This window comes from Bufo bufo, chromosome 1 (assembly GCF_905171765.1).
Source record: "Bufo bufo chromosome 1, aBufBuf1.1, whole genome shotgun sequence".
Lineage (NCBI taxonomy): Eukaryota > Metazoa > Chordata > Amphibia > Anura > Bufonidae > Bufo > Bufo bufo.
Window position 1 is genome coordinate 74817764 of NC_053389.1, and position 13288 is coordinate 74831051.

General features: G+C 42.6%; 1 protein-coding gene across 2 annotated transcripts in view; it reads left to right on the forward strand.

Annotated features, from left to right (window-relative positions):
* The first annotated feature begins 3014 nt into the window (after positions 1–3014).
* The window catches only part of LOC120986835, a 129032-nt gene continuing 118758 nt past the window's right edge, over positions 3015–13288 (forward strand). The window contains exon 1 of one of the 2 annotated variants that reach the window (XM_040415540.1): positions 3015–3135. The gene's annotated coding sequence lies outside the window, so the exon portion shown is untranslated. Of the gene's footprint in view, positions 3499–13288 lie in introns of both variants that reach the window. The other variant, XM_040415539.1, reaches the window with a different exon arrangement.

Here is a 13288-nt window from a genome sequence, read left to right on the forward strand (position 1 = left end):
ACAGGTCATTTACCTACTTACCACACATTAGGGCCCCTGGAAAATGCCAGGGTAGTATAACTACCCAACAAGTGACCCCATTTTGGAAAGAAGACACCCCAAGGTATTCCGTGAGGGGCATGGCGAGTTCCTAGAATTTTTTATTTTTTTGTCACAAGTTAGTGGAAAATTATGATTTTTTTTTTTTACTTACAAAGTCTCATATTCCACTAACTTGTGACAAAAAATAAAAACTTCCATGAACTCACTATGCCCATCACGAAATACCTTGGGGTGTCTTCTTTCCAAAATGGGGTCACTTGTGGGGTAGTTATACTGCCCTGGCATTCTAGGGGCCCAAATGTGTGGTAAGAAGTTTGAAATCAAAATGTGTAAAAAATGCCCGGTGAAATCCGAAAGGTGCTCTTTGGAATGTGGGCCCCTTTGCCCACCTAGGCTGCAAAAAAGTGTCACACATGTGGTATCTCCGTACTCAGGAGAAATTGGGGAATGTGTTTTGGGGTGTCATTTTACATATACCCATGCTAGGTGAGAGAAATATCTTGGCAAAAGACAACTTTTCCCATTTTTTTATACAAAGTTGGCATTTGACCAAGATATTTATCTCACCCAGCATGGGTATATGTAAAATGACACGCCAAAACACATTCCTCAATCTCTCCTGAGTACGAAGATACCACATGTGTGACACTTGTTTGCAGCCTAGGTGGGCAAAGGGGCCCACATTCCAAAGAGCACCTTTCGGATTTCACCGGGCATTTTTTACACATTTTGATTTCAAACTTCTTACCACACATTTGGGCCCCTAGAATGCCAGGGCAGTATAACTACCCCACAAGTGACCCCATTTTGGAAAGAAGACACCCCAAGGTATTCGCTGATGGGCATAGTGAGTTCATAGAAGTTTGTTTTTTTTCTCATAAGTTAGTGGAATATGAGACTTTGTAAGAAAAAAAAAATCTACATTTTCCGCTAACTTGTGACAAAAAATAAAAAGTTCTATGAACTCACTATGCCCATCAGCGAATACCTTAGGGTGTCTACTTTCCGAAATGGGGTCATTTGTGGGGTGTTTGTACTGTCTGGCCATTGAAGAACCTCAGGAAACATGACAGGTGCTCAGAAAGTCAGAGCTGCTTCAAAAAGCGGAAATTCACATTTTTGTACCATAGTTTGTAAACGCTATAACTTTTACCCAAACCATTTTTTTTTTACCCAAACATTTTTTTTTTATCAAAGACATGTAGAAAAATAAATTTAGAGCAAAATTTATATATGGATGTCGTTTTTTTTGCAAAATTTTACAACTGAAAGTGAAAAATGTCATTTTTTTGCAAAAAAATCGTTAAATTTTGATTAATAACAAAAAAAGTAAAAATGTCAGCAGCAATGAAATACCACCAAATGAAAGCTCTATTAGTGAGAAGAAAAGGAGGTAAAATTCATTTGGGTGGTAAGTTGCATGACCGAGCAATAAACGGTGAAAGTAGTGTAGGTCAGAAGTGTAAAAAGTGGCCTGGTCTTTCAGGGTGTTTAAGCACTGGGGGCTGAGGTGGTTAAACCAGTTTTGATAAATATACCCTGTGTATGTCAGACTATATATAGTATGTACACTACATGTATGTGTGCTTGTGTGTCTATATGCAAAAACTACACACCTCCCTTTGGTAGTTAGCGACAAGGAATGTATAGTTATGACAGTTTATGTATGTGAGTGTATATAGGTCAGACTGTATATAGTATGTAGACTACGTGTGTATGCTTGTGTGTCTATATGTGTATACAACAAAATTCCAGAATCAGACAGCTCACGACCTCAGTATCGATGTCCGCACGGGAAAGGAGCAATCCCCATAAGATGCATAAAAAATGATCCAGGCAGACGTACTTGCTCTTCAAGATATGCTTTATTAAACGGTTCACAGAACGCGTTTCGGCAAGGCTGACATGGCTGACATGCCGAAACCCGTTCTGTGATACATTTAATACAGCATATCTTGAAGAGCAAGTACGTTTGCTGGGATCATTTTTTATGTATTTGTATATATAGGTCAGACTGTATACAGTATGTACACTACATGTGTATACTTGTTTTTCTATATGTGTGTATATAAGTATATTGTGTGTATACTTGTGTGTCTATATGTGTATATAGGTCAGACTGTATACAGTATGTACACTACATGTGTATACTTGTTTTTCTATATGTGTGTGTATATGTATATTGTGTGTATACTTGTGTGTCTATATGTGTATATAGGTCAGACTGTATACAGTATGTACACTACATGTGTATACTTGTTTGTCTATATGTGTGTATATAAGTATATTGTGTGTATACTTGTGTGTCTATATGTGTGCACACTGCACCCCCCCCCCCAGTAGTAACCAAGCAGGAATGTATGGATATGACTGTATATGTCAGACTGTATACAGCATGTACACTAGATGTGTGTATACGGGTGTTAACTCTTGTGTATACTTGTATATCTATATGTGTATATATATATGTATATTGTGTGTATAGTTGTGTCTATATGTATGTATATGTCAGACTGTCCACAGTATGTACACTATATGTGTGTATGCTTGTGTGTCTATATGTGTATATATATGTATATTGTGTGTATACTTGTGTCTATATGTATGTATAGGTCAGACTGTCCACAGTATGTACACTATATGTGTGTATGCTTGTGTGTCTATACGTGTATATATATGTATATTGTGTGTATACTTGTGTCTATATATGTATAGGACAGACTGTCCACAGTATGTACACTATATGTGTGTATGCTTGTGTGCCTATATATGTATATGTGTGTATGCTTGTGTGCCTATATGTGTATATATATATGTATATGTGTGTATGCTTGTATATCTATATGTGCATACACTGCACGCCTCCCTCGGTAGTCAGAGGAATGCCGAGGCCTGCGGTGTGATTGCTGTACGGTTGTGTAGAGGGTGGGGTGTATCTAAGCAGCGAGGCTGTCTCTAACACACACACAGCTCTGCAGTTATGTCATTTCTATTGGATTCTGCTCATCTATTCACTGAATGTAATATCCACTGCTCCCATGGTCTCCATACAATGAACACGGAGAGCTATTCAAGCCCATGACACAACAAATGGTCTGTAAACGCGTTTTCGTGATCCCTGCTTCTCCCCTCCTTGCATGCCTCTCCCCTCACAGAAAATGCTTGTGGCACCAGTGAGTTCTTGTGCTGATATGTGTGGGCTGCAGAAGCTCTGATCACTGCATCTTCATTTATATTATCAAATGAATGATAGGAGATCATTGGAATATTGTAAACCTTGTATCATATGGAACAGTGATAATTACAGCGAGCTGTACACCAGGGTTAAAAATCAGGGCTCATCCACTTCTGTTCACGCCCCCGTTACGTGAAGCAGGGGTATGGATCAGGCAGCAGATTCCTCATCATACGCCTCCAGTAACATGAGCTGTGCTGAGAAGCGGCTTCCAGCTTCAGGTAATTGAGCTAAGGAGGTTCTCGTGGTGGGGAACACCTCCTTTGGGTAGCTCCTCTGGGGAGAGAAGGGGGAACCTTAAAATGTGTATTTGATTTTTTTGATGTTTCAGTCGTTGATTGATTTTTGCATCGCTTTGTACTGTATTCACACACACACACACACACACACACACACACACACACACAGAAATATGGCTTGCTAACCTGAATCTCCATCCGTGAAGTTGCTTTTTGGGGTGCTTTATATTGGGGTGTGGGACATGTGCATAATAGCATGCAGGGTGCAAGAAATGTAGATATTGGGGGTGAGGACATGGTCTGCTGCTTCCATGTGCCCATCCTCAGATGTGAAATGTAAGATCCTTATGTGTATCATTTGGACAAGTGTCATTTAATGGGATTTTCTGAGATTCAGATATTGATGACCCTTCCTCAGGATGTGATCGATTGATTGATCGATCGATGTGGCTCCGACATTCTGAACCCACGCCGACGAACTGTTTGAAGAGGCCGTGAGTGCTCCTTGTGTAGCAGCTGTGCTTGGTATCGCAACCCAGGCCCATTCACTTGAACGGGACTGACCTCCACCGATGAACAGGATGGCACTGGCCTAGGAAGAGGCCACAGCTTGAGGATAGGTCACCAATATCAAAATCTTGGAAAACCCCTTCAAACTGCATATACAGTATATGACCAAGTGCCTACACCACCAAACTAATAGATGGTTTGAAGAATAACTCTGAGCATTGGTTGGACTTTTACGTCATCCCAATTATCATATGCAGTATATGCCTCTATATTGTCCCTAAAACATAAATGTCCTTAAATAAGAAAATCTGGACAACAAAATTTCCCATTTAACAAAGTTATGGCAGTTTTACGGCTTGTAATTGATAGTTTTGTGCCCCTGTGGCCCCAGCAGGAGCTGATATCAGCTCATCCCCAGTGGATCCTCAGTTAGAAATGAAGTTTTCCAGATGGGAAAGCCTTTTTTAGGGTGCAGCCCTACATAGTTTTTTCCCCCCAAAAGAACTCATCTACAAATGTCTGACTTGTGGTTTGGCTTTTTTAGGCTGTGACATTTTTGGCCAAATAGTGTGGGGAATAATGGCAGAAAATGAGGTAAAAGGCACCAGACCCAGAGCATTTTTATGATAAAAAAAAATGGCATTGACCCAAAAAAGGTACCTTGTGTCCAGTGGCGTAGCTAGAAATGACTGGGCCCCAAAGCTAATTTTTGAATGGGGCCCCCGTCCCCCAGTAATTTTTTCGCAACCCCTTCCTTTCATGCCGCCCCCATTCCTGTGGCTAGTAAAGATCGCGCTCTCAGGCCCGGCAGCTGTTCCATCCGTTTCTTACACTGTCTATACTGTCACTGTATATAATTTTATTGTGTAATACTGTTGAGGAGGCCCTGACAAAATCTTTTAGTCCTCCTCCTCCTGGGTGGGCCCCTTCTGGGTCGGGGCCCCAAAGCAGCCGCTTCCCCTGCTTCACCTATAGTTATGCCCCTGCTTGTGTCATTTAAAGGGATTCTGTCACCTGCTTTTACCATTTTAAGCTGGCACCATCGCTATGTTGACTAAAGTACCTTATTTCCAGCAGTCTTCTTTTTACTTATTTTCGTTTTGTAGTTTTGATATAAAAGCGATTTTTATGTTATGCTAATTAGGGTCCAAGGTGCCCAGAGGGGTGTTTTTTTCCCTCTCCGGAGCCCGGTGACGCCCCCCTGCAGTGCCCAGCCCACCTTAATTTGAATTCCAAGGACGCCTCCTGATCATCAAATAACCTCCCACAGCCCGGCAAACGGTTCCGCCCCCTCCCCATGTCATAGTCTACCTTATAGAAATGCCCCGTCCTTCTTCCTGTCTGCGGCCAGAAAACTCGCGCAGGCGCAGTACCGCATGCGGCCTGCGCGATCATCAACTTCCTGAGGGCAACAGCCTCAAAAGTCTCACTGGGCATTCGTCGAGCCCAGTGATGTGACCTGAGCGCTGTTGCCCTCAGGACGTTGATGATCGCGCAGGCCGCAGGCGGTACTGCGCTTGCGCGAGTTTTCTGGCCGCAGACAGGAAGAAGGACGGGGCATTTCTATAAGGTAGACTATGACGTGGGGAGGGGGCGGAACCGTTTGCCGGGGCTGTGGGAGGTTATTTGATGATCAGGAGGCGTCCTTGGAATTCAAATTAAGGTGGGCTGGGCACTGCAGGGGGGCGTCACTGGGCTCCGGAGAGGGAAAAAAACGCCCCTCTGGGCTCCTTGGACCCTAATTAGCATAACATAAAAATCGCTTTTATATCAAAACCACAAAACGAAAATAAGTAAAAAGAAGACTGCTGGAAATAAGGTACTTTAGTCAACATAGCGATGGTGCCAGCTTAAAATGGTAAAAGCAGGTGACAGAATCCCTTTAAAAAAAATGTAAATACAAAAAAAGTTTTGTTTTTTTTGCTCTGCGTGTAATATTTTTCATAGACTTCCATGTAACATCTGGAGCCGACATTGTTTTGTCTAGAAATGGTGGCTGGATGTATAGATAGATAGTTAGATAGATAGATTAGGCCACACCTGAGGACATGAAGTAGTGAAAGAGACTCTGCTTTTGTCATTTACTGCTTTTCTTGCAGTTTTCATACAATCACCGTTCACAGCTATGTCCACTCTGCAATGTACATGTCATGCTGGTTCCCCCTCCCTCGCTGATTGACAGCCTTCTCCCTATGAATAGTATAGGGTGAGAGCAGGTGCAGGAGGGCTAGGGAAGCTTCCACTGGTGAATACACAGTGCACAGCACCCTGTTTGCACTGCAGCAGATAAAAAGTGATTTTATTAAAACCACTGCAAGAAAACCAGTAGATGTCACCTGGAATCGGGGTCTCTGTCACTACTTCTTGTTGCCCTCACATAGCACAGCACAAACCTAATGACAGGTTCCCTTTTAAGGGGTTATGAAACGTTTGCAATCTTTCCTCTATCCACAGGATAGGGGATAACTAACTGATCGCTGGGACCCCCACCAATCCCAAGAACAGGGGTCCCATTCCCCGGATCTAATGAAGTATCTGGTCGAGCACGCGCCCTGCCACTCTTCCCGCTGTACTCCGGTGGTCGGACCCCCCACTGTTCAGTGAGTTATCCTCTATCCTGTGCATAGGGGTTGGCCCATCTTGGACACTGATGGCATGTTGATAGAATATGTCAGAAATGTGAGATAGGTGCAGGTCCCGTGTTTGGGAGCCACTCCTATCTCCAGAATGGGGCTCCAGAAGTGAACAGGCAGCAGCACATGTGCCGCACGCTCTGTGGGACTTTAGAAAATAGCCAAGCGATTTTTAGCAGTCCCATAGAGGTGAACAGAGGCGACTGCATCACTGTGCCATTCACCACTAGGGGACTTCCAAAAAGATAGTGATGAATGGAGAGAACCCTGGGCAAACATGGTGTGCTGTCCTTCACTTTCAAGGCCCTGTTCTAGTGATAGGTGCGGGTCTCAGAGGTGGGACCCGCACCAATCTGACACTAATGGCGTATCCTAGCAATATGCCATCAATGTCCCAGATGGGCCAACCCCTTTAAGCCTTTTAAGGAAAACCTTAAACAAAATCTCAGCTTTCCGCGCTCAGTCAAGTATTATTGGTAGACTCCTGAACCCTCTTTTATTATTACATGTGTAGATCCACTGTTTGTGGCTATGATTTATTAGTCGTATTTCTGGATAGTAAATGACCCCCTTGTGTCAGGGATGGCCAACCTGCGGCTCTCCAGCTGTCGCAAAACTACAACTCCTAGCATGCCCAGACAGCCTACAGCAGGGCATGGTGGGAGTTGTAGTTTTACAACAGCTGTAGAGCCGCAGGTTGGCCAGCCCTTCCCTATGTTGTTGCAATTAATACGTTTTTTGTCCAAGTGATCAAGTTGGAGAGAGCGAGCACGACTCATACTGTCACTTCTCCTTAGGCCTCATGCACACGACCGTTGTTTTGGTCCGCATCCGAGCCGCAGTTTTGTCGGCTCGGATGCGCACCCATTCACTTCAATGGGGCCGCAAAAGATGCAGCACTCCGTGTGCTGTCCGCATCCGTTTGCTCTGTCCCGTGGCCCCGCAAAAACAATATAACATGTCCTATTCTTGTCCGCGCTTTGCGGACAAGAATAGGCGGCTATATTAAAGGCTGTCCGTGTCGTTCCGCAAATTGCAGAACGCACACAGACGCCATCTGTGTTTTGCGGATCCACGATTTGCAGGCCGCAAAACACACAACGGTCGTGTGCATGAGGCCTTACATGTCTGTTTTAGTAATTACTTGCACCCCCCTTGTAATAACAATTCTGCATCGTCTATTCTTATGACTCTATGCTGTGCCATTCCTTTATTATTCCTGCCAGAATTTTCAAATGAATTACTAGCAGTTTGCAGTGAAGGTCCAGCTGGGTGTTACCAGTTGTGGGGTGTCTCTGCACAGTCTGTCACTGGCAGCAGTGATTCGATAAGGTCAGACTGTGCAGAGAAACCCCCCTCCCAACTGGTAACACCCATCTGGACCTTCACACAATTCTAGCAGAAATAATAAAGGAATGGCACAACACAGAGTCATAAGAATAGAGGCTGCAGAATTGTTATTTCACAGGGAATGCAAGTGGTTAGTAAAACAGACATGTCAGAAGAAGTGACAGATCCTCATTAAGTAGATTGACCAAGTCAGAGTGACTTGTTGGGACTCCTTTTGCACTTGACATATTACCCATTCCATTATATTGCACACAACATTTTTTGTTGTTGTTGATTTACGAATGCAAAATCCACAAGGAATCCTCAGTAATCTGTGTATATATATTGTATGGCCTTAAAGGGGTTGTCCAGGATTTCATTATTAGTGGCCTATCCTTAGAATAAGCCATTAATATCAGACCAGTGAGAGGCTAACTCCTGACAACCCCACTGATCAGCCACGGCATAAGGGACAACCAATGAGCTTCATTACCAGGCCTAGTACCGTACATTCTGTAGAGGTTGTGCATGGTGCTACACTCACTTGAGTTGCAGTACCATACACAGCCACTATAACATGTAGGGCGCTGCGCTGCACTGGTGGTGGGTGTGCCATGAGTCGGGCCCCCCACTGATCTGATATGAATGGCTTATCCTAAGTATAACAGTTGTGGTGTATTTCATTTATTTCTGTAGTTACAATAATATATAACGCTAACGGTTTTAATGATCAGGTCATGATTTTGGAGTAGGCCCTCTTAAAGGGGTCTTTCAACTATACACATTTGTGGCATATTAATATTGTTTGAATCATCCTGCCATAAACATATGAGCTATGGAAAGGGATCTGCTCTGATATTGAGAGTAGGATTCCCATGTCCCCTAGCAGTAGATGCATGATCACCCTCCATTATAGTCAATAGGAATAATGGAGAGTGACCGCATGTGTGCAGCCACCTCTCTGCTAGCGATATGGAGATACCCGACACTGAATGCAATGTGTGACCTCACAAAGAGTCAAAGGCCTTCTCCAAGGTCTCCTCTGGGCCAGGATGACCACCACTTTGTTACAGTATATTAGGTAATATGTATGTACTGTCAGCAACTCGAAGCGGAATTTAATCTGAAGTTTAGGAAAAGTTCGATTCGCAGCAAAGCCGAATTTCCTCGTGCTTCGTGGTAAAGAATAAATTTTTCCTAAAATGGTGTCTGAAAAAAAAAAAAAATATATATATATAATCACCTCATCTACTTGATCGCGGAGAGGCCATCCACTCCCGTCTTGATTGAAGAAAACCTGCCAAAGGACCTGAGGCGAGCGTGAAGACGTCACCACGTGATCACGCTGGCCGCACTGTGACGTCATCACGCTAGCCACAGGTCGTTTGGCTGGTTTTCTTCAGTGAAGACGGGAGCGGACGGCCTCTCCGCGATCAAGTGGCTGAGGTGAGTAAAATGTATTATTATTTTTTTAACCCCCGGATTAATCCCCTGAGCACCTGAATGTGTGTCTCAGATGCCGCAATCAGTGTTGAACACGACATCTGAGGGGTTGAATGATGGGGGTTGGGACAATCACCGTTCCCCGTCATTGCGCCCGCTCCATACAATAAACAGTGATTTGTGACAAAGTAGTTTGTAATGAATCAAATTTCTTGACAAAGTTTGTCGAAGCTGCTGAATCACATTTTTGAAAACTTCTCTTGTCTCTAGCAGCAGCCCATCCCAGGCCATAGACTTTCAAAGGTTCAAGTCTTCAAAAGCGATTTTCATGAGCATAATCGGCAAGATTTGCAGAAAATTGGGTAAACCCATTACTTTGTAACCACATTTTGGTTTGGTCCACACCTGAGGAATAATTCTGCAGAGAATCTCCGGTAAATGCTACTAAAATGCCGTAGCTGTTTTGTGTCTGTCACCCATAGACAGCAGTCAGCGAGCAAAAATGAAAAATGGAACTTTTGCTGATACTTCTAACAGTTTTGGTGGTTACTTAGTGTACTGTTTCCCTCTGACAGACGCTGATGGAAGCAGCTGTTTCTCTGATGGCTTTGTAACAGAAGTGGTAATGCTGATTTCATGTCACACAGAATAGATGATGTGTTTGCCTTTTTTCCCCTTTTTAGACTGGATGACAGATAGCACACCAATGCAAAAACACTTTATGTATCTGCTTCAATTCTTTCTACTAGTCTGTTTTGGCTTAAACTTTTACTATATATACAGTTGCAAGAAAAAGTATGTGAAACCTTTGGAATATGGATTTCTGCACAAATTGGTCATAAAATGTGATCTGATCTTCATCTAAGTCACAACAATAGACAATCACAGTCTGCTTAAACTAATAACACACAAAGAATTAAATGTTACCATGTTTTTATTGAACACACCATGTAAACATTCACAGTGCAGGTAGAAAGAGTATGTGAACCCCTAGACTAATGACGTCTACAAGAGCTAATTGGAGTGAGGTGTCAGACAACTGGAGTCCAATCAATGAGATGAGATTGGAGGTGTTGGTTACAGCTGCCCTGCCCTATAAAAAACACACACCAGTTCTGGGTTTGCTTATCACAAGAAGCATTGCCTGATGTGAATGATGCCTCGCACAAAAGGGTTCTCAGAAGACCTAGGATTAAGAAATGTTGACTTGCATAAAGCTGGAAAGGGTTATAAAAGTAACTCCAAAAGCCTTGCTGTTCATCAGTCCATGGTAAGAAAAATTGTCTATAAATGGAGAAAGTTCCGCACTGCTGCTACTCTCCCTAGGAGTGGCCTTCCTGTAAAGATGACTGCAAGAGCACAGTGCAGACTGCTCAATGGGGTGACAAAGAATCCTAGAGTGTCAGCTAAAGACTTACAAAAGTCTCTTGCCTATGCTAACATCCCTGTTAGCGAATCTACGATACGTAAAACACTAAACAAAAATGGATATCATGGGAGGATACCTACAAACATTGCTGCACGTTTACATTTTGCACAAGAGCACCTGGATGTTCCACAGCAGTACTGGCAAAATATTCTGTGGACAGATGAAACCAAAGTTGAGTTGTTTGGAAGAAACACACAACACTATGTGTGGAGAAAAAGAGGCACGGCACACCAACATCAAAACCTCATCCCAACTGTGAAGTATGGTGGTGGGGGCATCATGGTTTGGGGCTGCTTTGCTGCGTCAGGGCCTGGACGGATTGCTATCATTGAAGGAAAAATAATTTCCCAAGTTTATCAAGACATTTTGCAGGAAAACTTAAGGCCATCTGTCCACCAGCTGAAGCTCAACAAAAGATGGGTGTTGCAACAGGACAACGACCCAAAGCATAGAAGTAAATCAGCAACAGAATGGCTTAAACAGAAGAAAATACGCCTTCTGGCTGTGCTGTGGCATGACCTCAAGAAAGCGATTCACACCAGACATCCCAAGAATATTTACAGTTCTGTAAAGAGGAAGGGTCAAGAATTACTCCTGACCGTTTTGCACGTCTGATCTGCAACTACAGGAAACATTTGGTTGAAGTTATTGCTGCCAAAGGAGGTTCAACCGGTTATTAAATCCAAGGGTTCACATACTTTTTCCACCTGCGCTGTGAATGTTTACATGGTGTGTTCAATAAAAACATGGTAACATTTAATTCTTTGTGTGTTATTAGTTTAAGCAGACTGTGATTGTCTATTGTTGTGACTTAGATGAAGATCAGATCACATTTTATGACCAATTTGTGCAGAAATCCATATCATTCCAAAGGGTTCACATACTTTTTCTTGCAACTGTATATATATATATATATATATATATATACACATATGAAAAGCCGGGCAGCACTCCTTTGTTGAATGAAAGATGGGTGCCAGCGGTAATCCCTCGATTCAGGGTGATGAACAAATAATGAAAATCCGCGGCACTCCTTGAAAGATGAAAAAATGTGCTCTTTATTCACACATGTCATACAGCAACGTTTCGGTTCTCTCTCAGAACCTTTTTCAAGCCAAGTGAAACATAAAGTGCAGCAGTGCTAGTATATATACATCCTGTAATCAATTCGAACTGATTGGTCATCCTATAAAAAACGTGCACGCCCCTTTAACAATGTTACAATTCATTCAATTTAAAATACATCTCAGTGTGAACAGAGGCAAATAGTGCATAATCGACAACGATCAATAGATCATATCTTTGATACTAATCTTGAAATACATATATTCTGATAGTGATATCATAATAAAGTGCATAGTGCATTTAAAACATATACTGTATATAAAAAAATACCTTGCTGGGGCATTAGAGCTGCACTTTGCATAGTTAATAAGGAAGATAAAAACTCATCCTAGGTAGCGGTACTCCATGCTATGCTCAGCGCGTCTCCCGGTGCCTAGTGCGCATGTGTCAACCCATGTCCCTCCTACTAGGTGCTACATATCCAGTGGACGTCACCCGGGGCGGAGACGAGACGATCGTGACGCTAGGCATCCGCGCAATGTCAGCCCGTCCAATGCCCGTACAGGGGCACCACAGTACATATATTACCCAAGATGAGTCACATGTAAGATAATGTTTGATGTCAAAAATCTCTCCTGTTTCTGGATGTGTAAATGCCGATCCCTTATGCATAAGTTTGAAATTTACACATCCCAAACACGGGAAACTCCCTGTACGTTTGGTTTTCAATGTTTGTCTTGCCTGGCCTTTTTCTGGCACATGTGACTCATCTTGGGTAATATATGTACTGTGGTGCCCTTGTAAAATGCTGTACGTGGGAGAGACCACGTGCGACATGAAAACCAGGTTAAATAATCATAGACAATCCATCAGAAATAAAATAAAAGATCTACCGGTATAAAAGCATTTTGCGGAAAAAAATCATAAGGAGAATGAATTAAGATTCATGATCTTGTTTCATGTGAAACCGCTGGAAAGGGGCGGAGACAGGCTAGTGTTATTAAAGAAAAATGAGCTCAGATGGATTTTCCGTCTTGATACATTGAAGCCCAAAGGCTTAACCCCTTAAGGACCGGGCTCATTTTCACCTTAAGGACCAGGCCATTTTTTGGAAATCTGACCAGTGTCACTTTAAGTGCTCATAACTTTAAAACGCTTTGACTTACCCAGGCCGTTCTGAGATTGTTTTTTCGTCACATATTGTACTTCATGTCACTGCTAAAATTGGGTCAAAAAATTTAATTTTTTTGCATAAAAAAATACAATTTTTACCAATAATTTTGAAAAATTAGCAAATTTCAAACTTTCAGTTTCTCTACTTCTGTAATACATAGTAATACCCCCAAAAATTGTGATGATTTTA